The sequence below is a fragment of the Pan paniscus genome, chromosome 8 (assembly GCF_029289425.2).
Source record: "Pan paniscus chromosome 8, NHGRI_mPanPan1-v2.0_pri, whole genome shotgun sequence".
Taxonomy (NCBI): domain Eukaryota; kingdom Metazoa; phylum Chordata; class Mammalia; order Primates; family Hominidae; genus Pan; species Pan paniscus.
In genome coordinates this window covers 66919765-66934584 of record NC_073257.2, presented here as the reverse complement: position 1 = coordinate 66934584, position 14820 = coordinate 66919765, and the positions used below count along the sequence as shown (strand labels likewise).

At 32.6% G+C, this 14820-nt stretch overlaps 1 protein-coding gene across 2 annotated transcripts in view; it reads left to right on the top strand.

The window, feature by feature from the left end:
• The window catches only part of PCDH15 (protocadherin related 15), a 1779889-nt gene that overhangs the window by 966539 nt on the left and 798530 nt on the right, over positions 1-14820 (top strand). The gene's annotated exons all lie outside the window — the stretch shown is intronic.

The window sequence follows — 14820 nt, the reverse complement described above, 5'->3', positions numbered from 1 at the left end:
TAGTAACGAGAAGGAAGAATATAGAATGCAATAAAATATAGCCTCCATGTAGCTGAAGACACATTAATGTCACCTAGTTAAACTTGTTATAAATACGTCTCTTGGGTTCCAGTTCCGAGGTACTCATAAGTCTGACTGGGTCTCAAAATCGCCAACTAAACAAGTGTCTTTGGTGGCTGTGAGTCCGGTGGTATAATTCTCAACATGCACTTTGTATCAAAGTTAACTAGAGGTAATTTTTTTAAAAAATCAGAATTCTGTACCCAACCAAAAATATTTGATTCTGTATCTGGAAAGGTGTCTGGGAATCTGCATTTTAACAAGCACAACCTGTGATTACAGTTGGGGAGTCCACAAAATATACTTTGAAAAAATAGGACACACTTGCAATGGCTTCATTTAAAGAACCCCAAACAGATGAAAAATTGAGGCCTCCAAAGAAGCAGTCCTATGATTTCACTGATTTAAAAGTTCCTCATCTGATTAGGAATATGTTCTTTATACCTGACCTAATTTTCCATAGAAAATCTAAGGACAGTAGCTTTTTCTTCAGTGTTCTTTCTGTATCTTCCAATTTTCTATAGTTTTTGCAGAGCTCTTCTTCATGCCTCCCTTTTATAAGTCCTTGAGTTCAGGATCAAACAGCAGAAATCTGAATGTTGATTCCACCCACAGATATAATTTTGAGGGTTTTTTAAACTTTATTTTTAATTTTTTTCTTAGCCACTTTTTTGAATTGAACACATTTTTAAAGGCTTTGCACATTAAAATATCAAAATTTATTTCTACTCAAAAAAATGAGATAATTTGATAATGCTGAGCCTGCTGTTGTCTACAGCAACAATTTCCGAGTATAGTCCACTGCCTTTAAACCGTGTGATATTTTTAGTTCACCAGTGTCTGTACCAATCCCTGTGATGCCACTGAAATTAAGACTAAGTATCCATCGCCATTTTCCACTGGGAATATTTTTATTATTGAAAAACTTATCTCTGTATTTATGTTTCTATACCTAACAATAGATTATAAAATTTGACAGAAAGACTACATATTTCAAGATAAATGGAGAAAGTTTTTCACAAAATGAACAGTATTTTATGTTTATTTTGTAAATATGAAATGCTTCACACATGTTGTTATTTGTATGTGTCTTATTTTGTCATTCCTAGTTTATGTGTGTTTTTCTCTCACTAGAATGAAAGTCTATGATGCTTTTATAGAGACAGACAGTGTCTTATTTGTCTCTGTGTCTCAAGTACCAAGGTAACTGTGATGTTCTTGGCATAGAATGGATGCACATATATGTATTTCATTGATTAATATTGCTTTTAAAAAACTATGAGTACTAGAGATTGCAAAATTCTAATCCATTTATTATTTTCTTGGACTTATTTCTTCAATCTATGCACATCCGTTGGATTAACTCTTGAATCTTCTAATTCCATTTCTTGCCCAATTCTACCATTTCCACACATTTCTGTTTAGTTCCAGAAACACAGAATTAAAAAATCTACTGAGTATACTTCTATACAAAACATTGTATCTAGTAAAGAAGAATTATGCCCCAACATACTCTAGCCTTATGGCTGCCAATAGAAATAACCCCCTTCTATTTTCTATGGTATAAACCCAATTTGTATCGCTTTACCACTTATTTAATGCATGTTTATTCTCAATTCATAATATGTATTCTCTCGCCTGAGGTATAGTTATTATTTTAGGTAATAGCTACCTTTCAGCGTACTTTATCCCTTAACTTTAGAAAGTATGATGGACATTTAGACAACATTGTGTGAATGGGTAAATACCTATCCAACATTCAATAAAAAATAAACAAATTAAAATCCAAGCCCAAATCAGCAATAGCAAAAACAATTACCATTTACTGAGTACTTAGCATATCTTATACATATCATATATTAGCCATTTGACAAACACAATTCTGCCTTATATCTCATCTGATCCTCATCACAACTATTAGAAATTCTAGATTAAAAATATAGATTCAAGGAAGAGGTAATAAGTAGCAGAGCCCAGAATGAAAAGGCAGACTCTTTGATCCCAAACCCTTGTTCCACACACAGGAGTATGCAAGTGGAACTTTGACTCTTGGTGGGAATTTCTGTGGACAAGCATGAGAAAAGTAACAAAAGTACAAGAAGAAAGTAGAATGACAATAGCACCCTGACCAGAAGCTTATTTGTAGTGACAGAGCACTTCATTAATGTTTATTATGTTTAAACATTTAATAATTAGGTCAGATGGTACAAATACAATTGTAATATAAAATTATAGTTTTGCAGTTATTTTGGTCATGAAAATTATTCAAGTTTAAATTGCTAAAACTTCCAAAGGGATAAAGTACTTGACTTTCAAAAGCTTTAATTTTTAAGCCATTAAAATTCCTTTAATGAGCAATATTGCCTCAACAATAACCCCTTAAAGTGAACAAAACTTTCAGCATTTTCAACTGCTTTTACCTCTCTCATTTGTTTTAAAATTTCTTGGAACAAATAAAATAGCGGAGATTTAATACTGGCAGGAAGTTGTGAAATGCTTGAATGATCCAACAGATGGTGAAACTCAAAATCTCTTCTGGCCTCTCAGCCCTCTAGGCTAGTGTTGGCTCAGCATTTTTATTTCCACATTTGAGATATTTTAGGATTTTTATTGTTGTACTAATATATAATTACAATTATGTACATATAGGTCTAGTGTATATGCATATATGGGTGTATATATATGCTCATATGCATGTATGTTGCTATGCATTGTTTACTAATTCTCTTGCTAATGATTTTTTTATCCACTTTGTCTTTATATAGCATTAGTTTTATTAAGAAACAGTTACCTTTATTAAGAAAATAATAAACTATTCAATGGAAAACTATATAATTTTAAATTTGGAAGTGGTCTGGGAGTTCGTTGTCTCCTGCCATTATAGCACTAATTTATAAAATACTCATGAAAACTCATCCAAGGTTGAGGAGCTAACAAATTTGGATTGTTGTTTTCTCGTGGGTGCAGGATAGTTCACAATAATCAATGAAACCATTTGCCACTTTGATTTTTTGTGTGTGTTTTTGTTGTTGTTGTTGTTCTGGTGCATGATTAGAATAAAGCTTCTGCCAATCTTTTCCCCTTTTAATACCAGTTAATCTGCTGAAATGTTAAAATTATTCTGAATTTGCTTAATTGTCTTCAGATTGTTCAAAAAATCATTATGTACACAGAGACCCTTCACCACATTTGTCGGAGACCCTACTCTACATTTCTCTCACCTCCCTAGCCTCAATTACCTTGTGCATGTGTGTGTGTGTGTGAGTGTGTGTGTATGTGTGTGTGTGTGTTAGAGAGAGACAAAAGAGAGACTGAAGCTTTTTATATTTCATCTTGAAATTGTGATGGAACATGTTTCCCTGTTACTTATGCCACAAAGTGAATCATATTTGCTGAATTTAATAACTCAATGACTCAGCAAATATGATTTATTGAACTTCCTGAACAATAGTCTTTCTTTTCCTCATTCACAATCTCTACAAATTTTAAGCCTTGCTGTTTGAGAGTGATAAAGTTTCTTTCTCTTCATTTTAGAAAAACATAGCATTGCTGTGCTTCCAAGGCATACTTTAGAAAGTGAAGTCCTTCTAAATTGTACTTTCTAAAGTGAACTCTTTCACTCTCTAAAGCGTGCTTTAAAAACATAGCAATGCCATGTTTCTCTAAAATGGGCATTGTAAAATATAGATATTGTTTCTAGCCCTGAATCAGTATTTTTGTCTAACCTTCCATATTTCCTTAGTTTTCCCAAATATTGTCATCTACTTAAGTTAAAATGTAAAATTATGCCATGCCTCTTTATCCTACCCTCTTTTAAGTTATAAAGAGCTAGAGTTTCATTTATTATCTTATGTATTCATCTATTCATGCTATTGCCTTAAAATTTATTTTAAAAATATTAAAAACATAAATATTAAGATGGACATTGCAAAGTAAATCTGACCAGGTACGATAAGAAACTTGCTTGGAACTTACAAAGTCTATTCCAATAGGTTTTATACTGTGTAAATTAATAAATTATGTCCCATTTTAGTATAATTGTTACCCAATTGTTAGGTCACACAAGACATAATACTAAATTATATTTCTGCAACCAGTTTTATTTTTCTTATATAAGTAAGTCGAGGCAAAATTTTTATAACATAGTTTAGAATATAAAAAGAGCCACACACAATATATTCTGCAGTTTGTTTTTCAAACTTTTAGATTATGTTTTTCTGTAAAGTTGCCATCTTGACTTTGCTGGTTATATCTCTAAGAAAGTGTCATTGATGCCTCCAGTCCACCTAGATCCAAAATTTATCTACATAATTAAAAATTAATCATTTTATTTAGAGAAAAAACGCTTATTTAAGTTTAACAATGCAAAGAAAAAAGATTTTATGTTGGTGATCGTTTTATCTTAGTGAATAGCTGAGGTTAAGATACTGAACATTTTCATGCCACTCTGTGTAGCGCCAATTGTTAATTCAATTTATTTTAATAAATATATGTGTAGAGAGCTTTAGAGATATGTCCCTTATTTCACTATGCACAAAATGTGCTCACAAGAAAGGTGGTTTTGTTAAGCTGAGAATTTCTGATTTTATTTCATTTGTTCATTTCATTTTATTGTTTGCCTCTTTTACTTTTAGGATTATACAATTATTCAACTCTGTTTAAAAAGTGATGTGTTATGCTACCACTCTGCCAAAGCCACTAGAACTATTTTGTAGAAATAACCAGAAGGTTCAAAGACACATATACCTTAAGAAACGAAATTTAACAAATAAGATGGACCTTATTATTTATTAACTTCAGTGTTGTGTTTGTTTTTGTATTTATTCACTCTATACTCTTTGAACAATAGAAGAGGAACAACATGAAAGAGGAGGTATTAATCATTCATACAATCATACAATTTGTTTTTTGTCATTTTTCTTCATTCTCTCAGAAAGTTTTGAAGACAAAACAAGTAGGAATATGGTGAAACAAGGAAGACTGACTTAGACAGATGAGAAATACAGAAAGCTGATGATGCTGGTTTAGTAGGCTGTTTACAGAGCTGTTTTGGATAAAAGGTCTGGACTAACCCTAAGGTGTCTTGATTAAATGCAGAGTAATTACATCTTGATTTGGTTGCTCTCTTATATTTATCTTCTTGTCTCTCTAGATATGTAGCTGCCTCATATGTTCTGTCACTGTGCAAAAGGGACCAGACTCTTTGAATTCTGTTCTCCTTAACATGTGTGGTTCCTATTGGCTAGTGGGCCATTATCTCAGCTTAAAGAGTCAGCTGTTGATCTAATTATCCGAACAAAACAATTCTCCCTAGATATGAATAAACGTAAGCTTATAGTGGGAATATTTATTTTAAAAAGGATTTTTACAGCGCATGCTAACAGAATTCTAAAGTAATCAGAGGTGACGATATTGAGAATATGTGCTTCTGTGTCCTTCATTTCTGTTTTAATTATTCTAATCCAATTCACTTAAATTATCAGGGAGGTTTTTTTAAAAAAAATAAAAACATCAATATTACTGATACATATCTTTGCTTCTCTGTTAAATTTTGCAAGGGGACTCTATAGTGTTTAAAGACACATAACTTGGCAAGAAAATGGGAGTTAGCATAGATAATTATAAATACTCAACAGTTATTAAAATCTTTTCAATTGTAAGAAAAAAATGCTAAACTGTGTTTATTTCCTTTTGAGTTTTGTGTACTATATTGTGTTACTCATGTCTTTCATTTGTGATATTTAAGACATGTATATATTTAATGAAATATTTGCAAAGATATGTTGTTCTGTGCTGGAGGAATGTTACTAGTATAAGAAGCAAATAACACTGACAAAAATAAGCAATAAAATGAAACAAAACAAAATAAAAATATGAATTTTGTATGTATTTCTCAAGTATTACCAGCAGATAGATGCATTGTTCCAGGGTACACCTTTTTCATTTCTTTGTCATTTGTTGACTTCAGAGACAAAAGCTGATCCATTAACTCATTCTCTTTAAACCAACTTATCTTCAGAATATCTTCTCCCTGATCTATTCTTATTCTTCTACTCTCCTTTTATTATTATTTTTATTATTATAGAAACCCAAAAGGACTAGTACAGCAAAATAGAACTCTACTGAAAAGACAAAAATATATAATGACTAAGTAGTCTAAGACAGAATATTCATAGAAAGCAGGAGAGAAAAGCCAGGGATTGTTTTGTCTAGCCTCAGATATTACGGAAGGACAAGTACACATTTAACTCTATAGATTTTTGAATCAACACAGTCCTGTGTTTGAATCCTCCTCTGCCATAAACTAGCTATGTGATCTTGGAAATATTAGTTAACCTCTTGAAATTGAGTTTTGCTTATGTTATAAAATGGTTAAAACATACCTATCTCATGGGATTGGTGTAAATGGAATGAGATAATGTGGCTAAACTATTTAGACAGTGCCTTGTACTAAACAATATAAGAAAATATTTTTGAGATTCTGAGCATGTTAAAGGTAAGATCAAGGGTTAAAACCTTTGGACAAATCCAAGCCAGTAGTTTTGTAAGGCATAAGAGCTAATAGATAGTATTTCTGAGGTGAAATACTATATTTGAAAAAATCGAGATCTGCACCAGTAAACAAAGCCTCTTTACCTTCCAAGAGTATGAGCTCAACAGCTATATTCGCATCCCCTAAGAGGAAGAGTTAGTGACAACCAAATTGACAGAATAGGATGAACCTAAAGGTAACAACTAACAATTTTTGATGGCTATTTTACCCATGAAAAACCATCAGTATTGTTAATAAAAGTATCAAGAAATACAAATGAATTTAATGTTTTATTTTACATTAGAGAAACTATTTTAATGACATAAATATATGAACATAATTGAACTGCATATAAAGTGTTAAACCAATATTTAGCTATCTAATGTATTATAAATAGCCCTGCCTTCACATACATTTCCTCTAGGGAAAAAAATAGAATCATTTACTTTCTATAGATATTTAGTGTTCTTCAAAGTATCTTTGTTATTAAATTAATTTGGGAGAGGGAGGTGGTTAAGAAAACATTGCTTTATACCAGTACATATAACTATGTGATTTATAATAAATGCAACCACAGTGGCAGTATATTTTCTGGATGTTAATAGCCTGAAATCCCTTTCAGTAGCAGCATTAATCAGTCAAGGATGGGTTATTTTATGGTCTTTAATGGCCTTTGTTGATAGATGGAGATTTTGTTTACAGATTATTCTTCATTGAACCACCATAGATTGCAAGCTATGATTCTTAAGAGATATTCTCAAAACATAAATTATGCTGCTAAGAAATCTGTTCAGAGCTAAATTAAATTAGATAGCTGCATTTTTTATGAAGCATAGGTAATGGAGCAGTATACTACAAATGCCTTTTCCTGAGACATTGGTGTGGAATATCTTTAACACAGAATTTTTTCCTAAGAAACATTCCTTTACTTGTGTGCAAGTTTATGAGCCTACATGTTCCTCTCCTGAGTAATTTATGTAGAATACATAACATTTGAAATGTATTTATGATATTTGACTATTATAATGAATATCTGCCTTCAGGTCAGACATTACCAAAAATTTTCATTTTTAAAAAATGAACAAAAACAGTAGTGCTCATTTATATTTTCCAAATGTCTTCATAATGTTGAGTAGTATACTGACAATTCAATAGTAAAATTTTAATAATTGTTGCAGTCAATGTTTTGTTTCACATTGAATAATTTTTTATTGTACCTTTCAGGGAAACATTATTCGTGGGCTTGTAGTGCGTGATTATCATTCATGTTGCTTCTAATAATATTTTGCTCACATACATCTTATAGATTGAGTACAGAGTCTAAAAATTTGGGTATGATTATACTACTTCAGAATATATTTTCATTTCCCAAATGTTATTGACTCTTAAAATTTCTAGCTAGGGACTGATTTTTTTTTCTCATTTCTTCTTCTTCTTCTTTTTTTAATGGAGAATAATATAATAGCTGTGGAAAACAAATGACTGTATTTTACTAAACTACACTAAACAAGCCAAGACACCCTTAATTTAATTCAATGTGAAAGTCGGAATTGTAAGACAGCATAAATCTTGACTTCTTGAAGAATATTACCAGACTAAGTCACATCATTTTGTTGGATGACTTTCTCCTTTTTGTATTTTTTATTTTGTTAAGAGAGGGTCTCTGTCACCCAGGCTGGAGTGCAGTGGCATGATCACAGATCACTGCAGCCTAGATATCCTGGGTTCAATCTATCCGCCCACCTCAGCCTCCAGAGTAGCTGAAACTATAGGCGTGTGTCACCACACCCAGATTATTATTATTATTATCTGTAGTGATGAGGTTTCACTAAACTGCCCAGGTGGGTCTCAAACTCCCGAGTTGAAGCGTTTCTCCCACATCAGCCTCTCTAAGTGGCTGGACTTAGGTGTACCCAACCATGTCCGCTATTTTTTCTGTTTTTTTCTTTGGTAGAGATAAGGTTTTGTCATGTTGCCCATGCTCCTCCTAAACTCCTGGGCTCAAGCAATCCAGCCACCTCGGCCTCCCACAGTGCTGGGATTACAGTTGTGAGCCACCACACCTGGCCTCTCCTTTTATTGAGCGAAGTGTTTGCATACAAATCCCCTGGGATTTTTTTGCTCGGAAATCCCCTCAGGGCTATGCCTAGTCCTCTTTTTGGCTCTATCACTTTTACTGTATTTGTCAAAGAAAAGTATTTCAAGTTAAAATATTATTTTGAAAAATTCCTTATGTGTGCAAGTCTTCTCACAATAACCAAAATGATGTAGGCAAAGCCTTTCCAAAGTGCGGAAGTATTAGGTTGGTGCAAAAGTAATCACAGTTTTTGACATTACTTTCAAAGACAAAAACTGTAATTACTTTTGGACCAACCTAATAGCCTGATTAGCAGTGTCTTGCTCACAGTAGGCCTCACGGCATCATATCTCTTCCTTACCATCATTCTTCATATATCTATGAAAATTCTTTGTAGTAGACAGTAAAAACCTTAAAGTTACCATTGATTTATTGAGCAATCTAATATTTTTTCTAATAAATATATTAAGATAATATAAATTTTAAAATCTCCATTACCCTCTAGTCTATTATATTTTCTTACTGATTGAATCGTTATGCTAAGGCAATTCTAATCGTAAGGACTATGGGTTGATTTCTACTCTTAACCTGAAACAAGAATAAATTTGTCATGCAGACAAATTTGCATAATGTTCAAAACATAAACATATGCCAGGAATTGAGAGGTCTCTGAGGGCAGGGACCTGGATTTCCTGTATGCCTTTCCTTCTCTTCTCTCTAGTCTACTTCTGCCATTCTTTAATATTTTTCCATATTTAATAATGCCACATGTTATCATATATTGGGTAGTGGGCAGGGATATGGAGAAAATCATATTTTTGCCCCAGAATCCTCTACCAAGAATATTATTAAATTTAGAAGATTTTATATCACATTATTGTTTACCACATTTATTGCACATAAACTCATTTTTAAATCTTATAATTATCTTTTGACTAGTTCAGATATATTTAATTATTGTATTTTCTTTATGTAAAAAGTATTGTTATTAAATGTAAACAAAACAACTCATTTTCACAAATAATTTTTAGCATTTTAATTTTTTAAAATTGCAATAAATATTAAGTATAAGTTACTTTGACAACTAAAAGACCTTTATTACTTATGTTAATAAATCTTTCTAGCCACCTGAAATTAGTATATCTTTTCAAAAAATTCACTATATTTTTATGTGTATTTGCAGCCACTCACCATTTAGCCTTTGTTTTATGACTCTAGGGAATTCTTCATTAAAAGCTTTAGAATAGTCAGAATGTGAAACAGAAGACAGATCTTTATAAGGCTGTTCCTCTCTCATCCTTCTGTTAGGAATTCTGCCACACTTTTGGTTTCTGATGGGTTTGATGTGACTTGGCCTTAAGTTTGGGCCATCCTTTAAACAATTAATCTGTGTTCTCTGCCACATGCTTCCAAACAAGTGTAGCTTGACTTCTTATCTTTTATGATATCTGAAAACCCTTCAGCCTACAGAGACACATACACTTAGGCTTTTGGTTGCTGATTCCAGTTGAGGACAATACTAATTTTTCTAGCCTGCATCCGAACTGGCATCTTTCCACAATCTTGATCCTGACCCATTGCTTCCATGTCCAAGACAGCACAAAATTCTAAAATTTTTATTTTGTTTTATTTAGTTTCCTTCTCTCTTTCTGATAGCAAGAAGGACACAAACTAGAGAAGCATCTTTGGGCAGTATGTGAAGCCTGCTCAAAGGAGTTGTAATCATTCTCATATATCTCAAAACTGAAGATAATTCTTGTCCTCTGTGAAGGGTTTCTAGTAGCTGCTTTTAGAGTTCTTAGTTTCCTTTCTTTGTATTCTCATCCATGGCAGACATTCTTTGGCAGCAATTCTCACCTCTCAGGAAATAGAATCATCACTACTGTGGCCAGCTACTACAGACAAACTAAGGTACATTGAGAAAAAAATGCCCAAACAAATGGGTTCTTCCCATGTCTCCTCCACTCCACCTCCCCATTCACCAACTAGCTACAACAATAAAGCCCAGTTCCCAGATTCTCTATGAAAGAAGTTAGACTACAAATCAAGCATTCTAAGTTTTCTAGCTCCTACCTGAGGTCTGGCTTCTAACTCACTGTCTATGAGAGCTATTGGTGTTGCCATTCACTATTTACATGTGGGCTATAGAAAACAAAGCAGCCATTTTAAACAGGCATGTGGATATTTCCACAAATTCTCCCACTTGCTCACTCTAATGATAAAAGCAAGCCTCTAGCTTCAGTCTGGAAGGAATTTATCTACATATCTATCCCCTTAACTTTTCCAGCTGCTACCTGAGGAACTAGCTTTCAACTGACGTGTCTATGAGAACTAATGGAGATCAGCATCCATTAGGCCCATGGAGGCTACAGAGATCAAAGCAACAGTTTGAAAAAGTCTGTGGTTTGAATGAGCTTGCAAACATTTGCCATAGTTCCTTTCCCCAGCTCAGTTCAGCATGAGCAGATTATACACCCAGCTTTTCCCTGAGGAGAGAAGAAATTGGAAAATCCAGTTAGTGCCCCAACATTTATGGTTACTACTAAAAAGGATCAGTATCTCACCTGTTTCAGGGCAATGATGAGAGCTGGCATACTCTGGACACCCAGAGACCACTGAAAGCAGCAAAAGAAAAACAACTTGTTATGTGTTAGGGAACCCTCCTATGATCATTGGTGGATTTTCAGCAGAAACTTTGGAGGCCCGAAGGGAGTTGGATGATACATTTAAAATGCGGAAACAAACAAACAAATACACAACTGCCAATCAAAACAGTATACCCAGAAAATTATCCTTTAAAACTTAAGACAAAATTAAAAACAACAAAAGCTGAGGGAGTTTATTGCCACTAGACTTGTCATATAAAAAATGCTAAAGGGAGTACTTTAAGTTGAAATCAAAGGATGCTAAATAGCAATATAAGAGCATACAAAAGTATAAAACTCATCGGTAATGGTAAATTTATAGAGGCAAATAAAAAATACTATATTATTGTGGTTGTGGTAGGTAAATCACTTTTAATTCTAATCTAAAATTTAAAAAAGTATTAAATATAGGTATAACTAAAATTACATTAATAGATACACATGTTAAGATATGTAAATTCTGATATCAATAATCTATAATGGGAACAAGGTAAAAATGTGAAGTTTTTGTGTGGAAGAGAAGTTATCAGTTTTAGATTATTGTAATTATATTTTATGTAAGACTCATGTCATTCACACAGAAAATAGCCATAGTACTTAAAAAAGAAAATCTACTACCTACAGTAGTTAAAAAACTAGTTATAAAAGAAAAGGAGAAAGGAATTAAAGCCTGTCAAACAACAATAACAAAAAAAGAAACACAAAATAAGACATCAAGAAAGAAAAAGAGTAAAGGAACAAGAAAAACAGCAGTCAGTAAAATTTCAATAGTAAATCCTTCCCTATCAATAGTTACTTTAAATGTAAAAGGATTAAACTGCCCAATCACACGATATTAACTGGCTGAAAGAATAAAAACTTGGCACCAGCTATTTAAGGACACACATAATTAAACATGATAGGATGGAAAAATATATATTTTATGCAAATGGTAATGAAAAGAAAGCAGAATGGCTATACTTACATTAGACAAAATAGACTTTATGTCAAAAACTGTCTCCAGGGGCAAAGAAGGTCATTACATAAAGATAAAAAGGTTAATTCGATAGGAAGATATAACTATTGTAAATGTATATGCACTCAATATCAGATCTAAATATTTAAAGCAAACACTGACAGAACTGGAGAAATTTATAGCAGCACAATAATACTAGAAGATTTTAATATTCCACTTTTAATAATGGACAGAACATCCACAGAGAAATCAATGGAAAACAGCTTACTTGAACAATAGGAGAGACCAAATTAACCTAACAGACATCTACAGAACTTTCTACCCAACAACAGAAGATTGTACATTCTTTTCAAGCACATATGGAACACTCTTCACAATAGATCACCTATTAGATAACAAAACAACTCAACTTTAAGATGATAGAAACTGTATCAAGTATCTTTTCAGGTCACAATAGAGTGAAAGTGTAAATCAGTTAATGGTAAAGAAACAAGAAAATTCACAAATACATGGAAGCTAAACAATACACTCTTGAACAATCATTGGGTCCAAGATTAAATTTAAAAAATTAAAAATTACCTCCTGACAAAAATGAAAAGAAAACATACCAACAGTTGTGAGATATAGCAAAAGTATTTCTGAGAAGGAACATTATAGCAACTGGGCCCAATCTGTTTTCCATTGCCAACGCACTACTGCTAAAGCTGTGCAATATCAAACAACCTCTCTCTAGGCTCAGGGACCATCTTGGAAGAAGAGAGAATGTGAAATTGTAAAATCTGGGTCAGAGAGGTGGAGTGTACAGGCTAAACCAATTCTGTCTTAAATGCTAATCCAACATGTTGGCTTTTCATTAACCTCGGTTCTGGGAATGCCTCTAAGATTTTTACTCTGCTACTGTTAAGAGCACACACTTACCATAAATTCTGACCAAATTACTTCAATTCTCCTTACCTATAGTATATAAGCCCTGGGTTCTGGGGGTTAATGGCATGGGGATCCATCATCTTGTCTCACAGCCTCGAGAGACATGGCTTCTGTTTGTGAATACCTATTAAATGTTTCTGAGGAAGAAAAAAAAAAAAAAGAAACATCTCAAATAAACAACCTAAAAAAATAACTAGCCAAAGACAGAAAAAAATACATACTAACCCAAATATTATCAGAAAGAAGGAAATAATGCTAATTAAGGCAAAAAATAAATTTTAAAAAGGACAAAAAAGCTATTTCAAAAGTCAACAAAACTGAGTTGTGTTTTGAAAAAGACAAATAAAACTGACACAAATAAAACTCTAGGAAACTAGAGTAACCAAAGAGAGAGAGAAGACTGAAATAAATAAAACTGTATATGAAAGAGGAAACATTACAACAGATGTCTCAGAAATAAAAAGAGCCCTTAAGGGACTGCTATGAATAAATATACACCAACAAATTAGATAAATGCGAAGTAATAGATAAATTCCTAGAAAGATACATCCTACCAAGATTGAAGAAGAAATAGAATAGTCCAGCACTGCATGGCTTTGTGGGAGAATTCCAGCAAACATTCAAAGAATTAATAATATTTCTTAAACTATTTGAAAATCTAGACGATGGAACACTTACAAACTCATTTCATGTAGCCAGCATCGACCTGATAACCAAAGACATCCACAAGAAAAGTAAACTACAGGCCAGTAACCTTGATGAATGTAGACTCAGAAATGCTCAATAAAATACAAGCAAACTGAATGCAACAACACATTGAAAAAATTGTACACAATGACCAACTAGGACTTATCCCTGGGGTGCAAGGATGGTTGAACATGCATAAGTCATTCAATGTGATACCCTACATAAACAGAATGAAACACAAAAACCATATGATCGTCTCAATAAGTTCTGGAAAAATATTTGTCAAATTTAATACCTATTTCTAATTTAAAAAACTCTCAATACAATAGGTGTAGAGAAAACCTACCTCACCACAATAATAGCCATATAAGAAAAGCCCACTGATAACATAATAGTCAATGGGGAAAACCCAAAAGCCTCTCCTCTAAAATCCTGTACAAGATTTCCTGCTCTTGCCACTTCTAGTCAAGAACAATGATACAATAAAAAGAAATGAAAGACATTCAAACTAGACAAGAAACAGTAATATTATCTCTGTTTACAGTTGACATATAGGTGTATAGGCAGAAAAGTCTAAAAGTCTCAATGACAACCAAAAAATGTTACAATTAACACATGAATTTAGTAAAGTTGCTCTAAATGAAAGTAAGTGGCATTTGTAGAGGCTAAAAATAGATTATCTGAAAGGAAATTTTAAAAATCCTACTTATATAATAATAAGAATAAATACTTTGAAATATATTTAATCAAACAGGAAAATACATACACTGAAAATTATAAAGTATTAATAAAGGAAAATGTTTACTTTTTGCAAAATACAACATTTTTCTTTTTTAAAAAACTTTTAGGTTTAGGGGTATATGTGCAGGTTTGTTATATAGGTAAAATTATGTCATGGGGGTTTGATATTCCGAATGTTTAATCACCTGTGTACTAG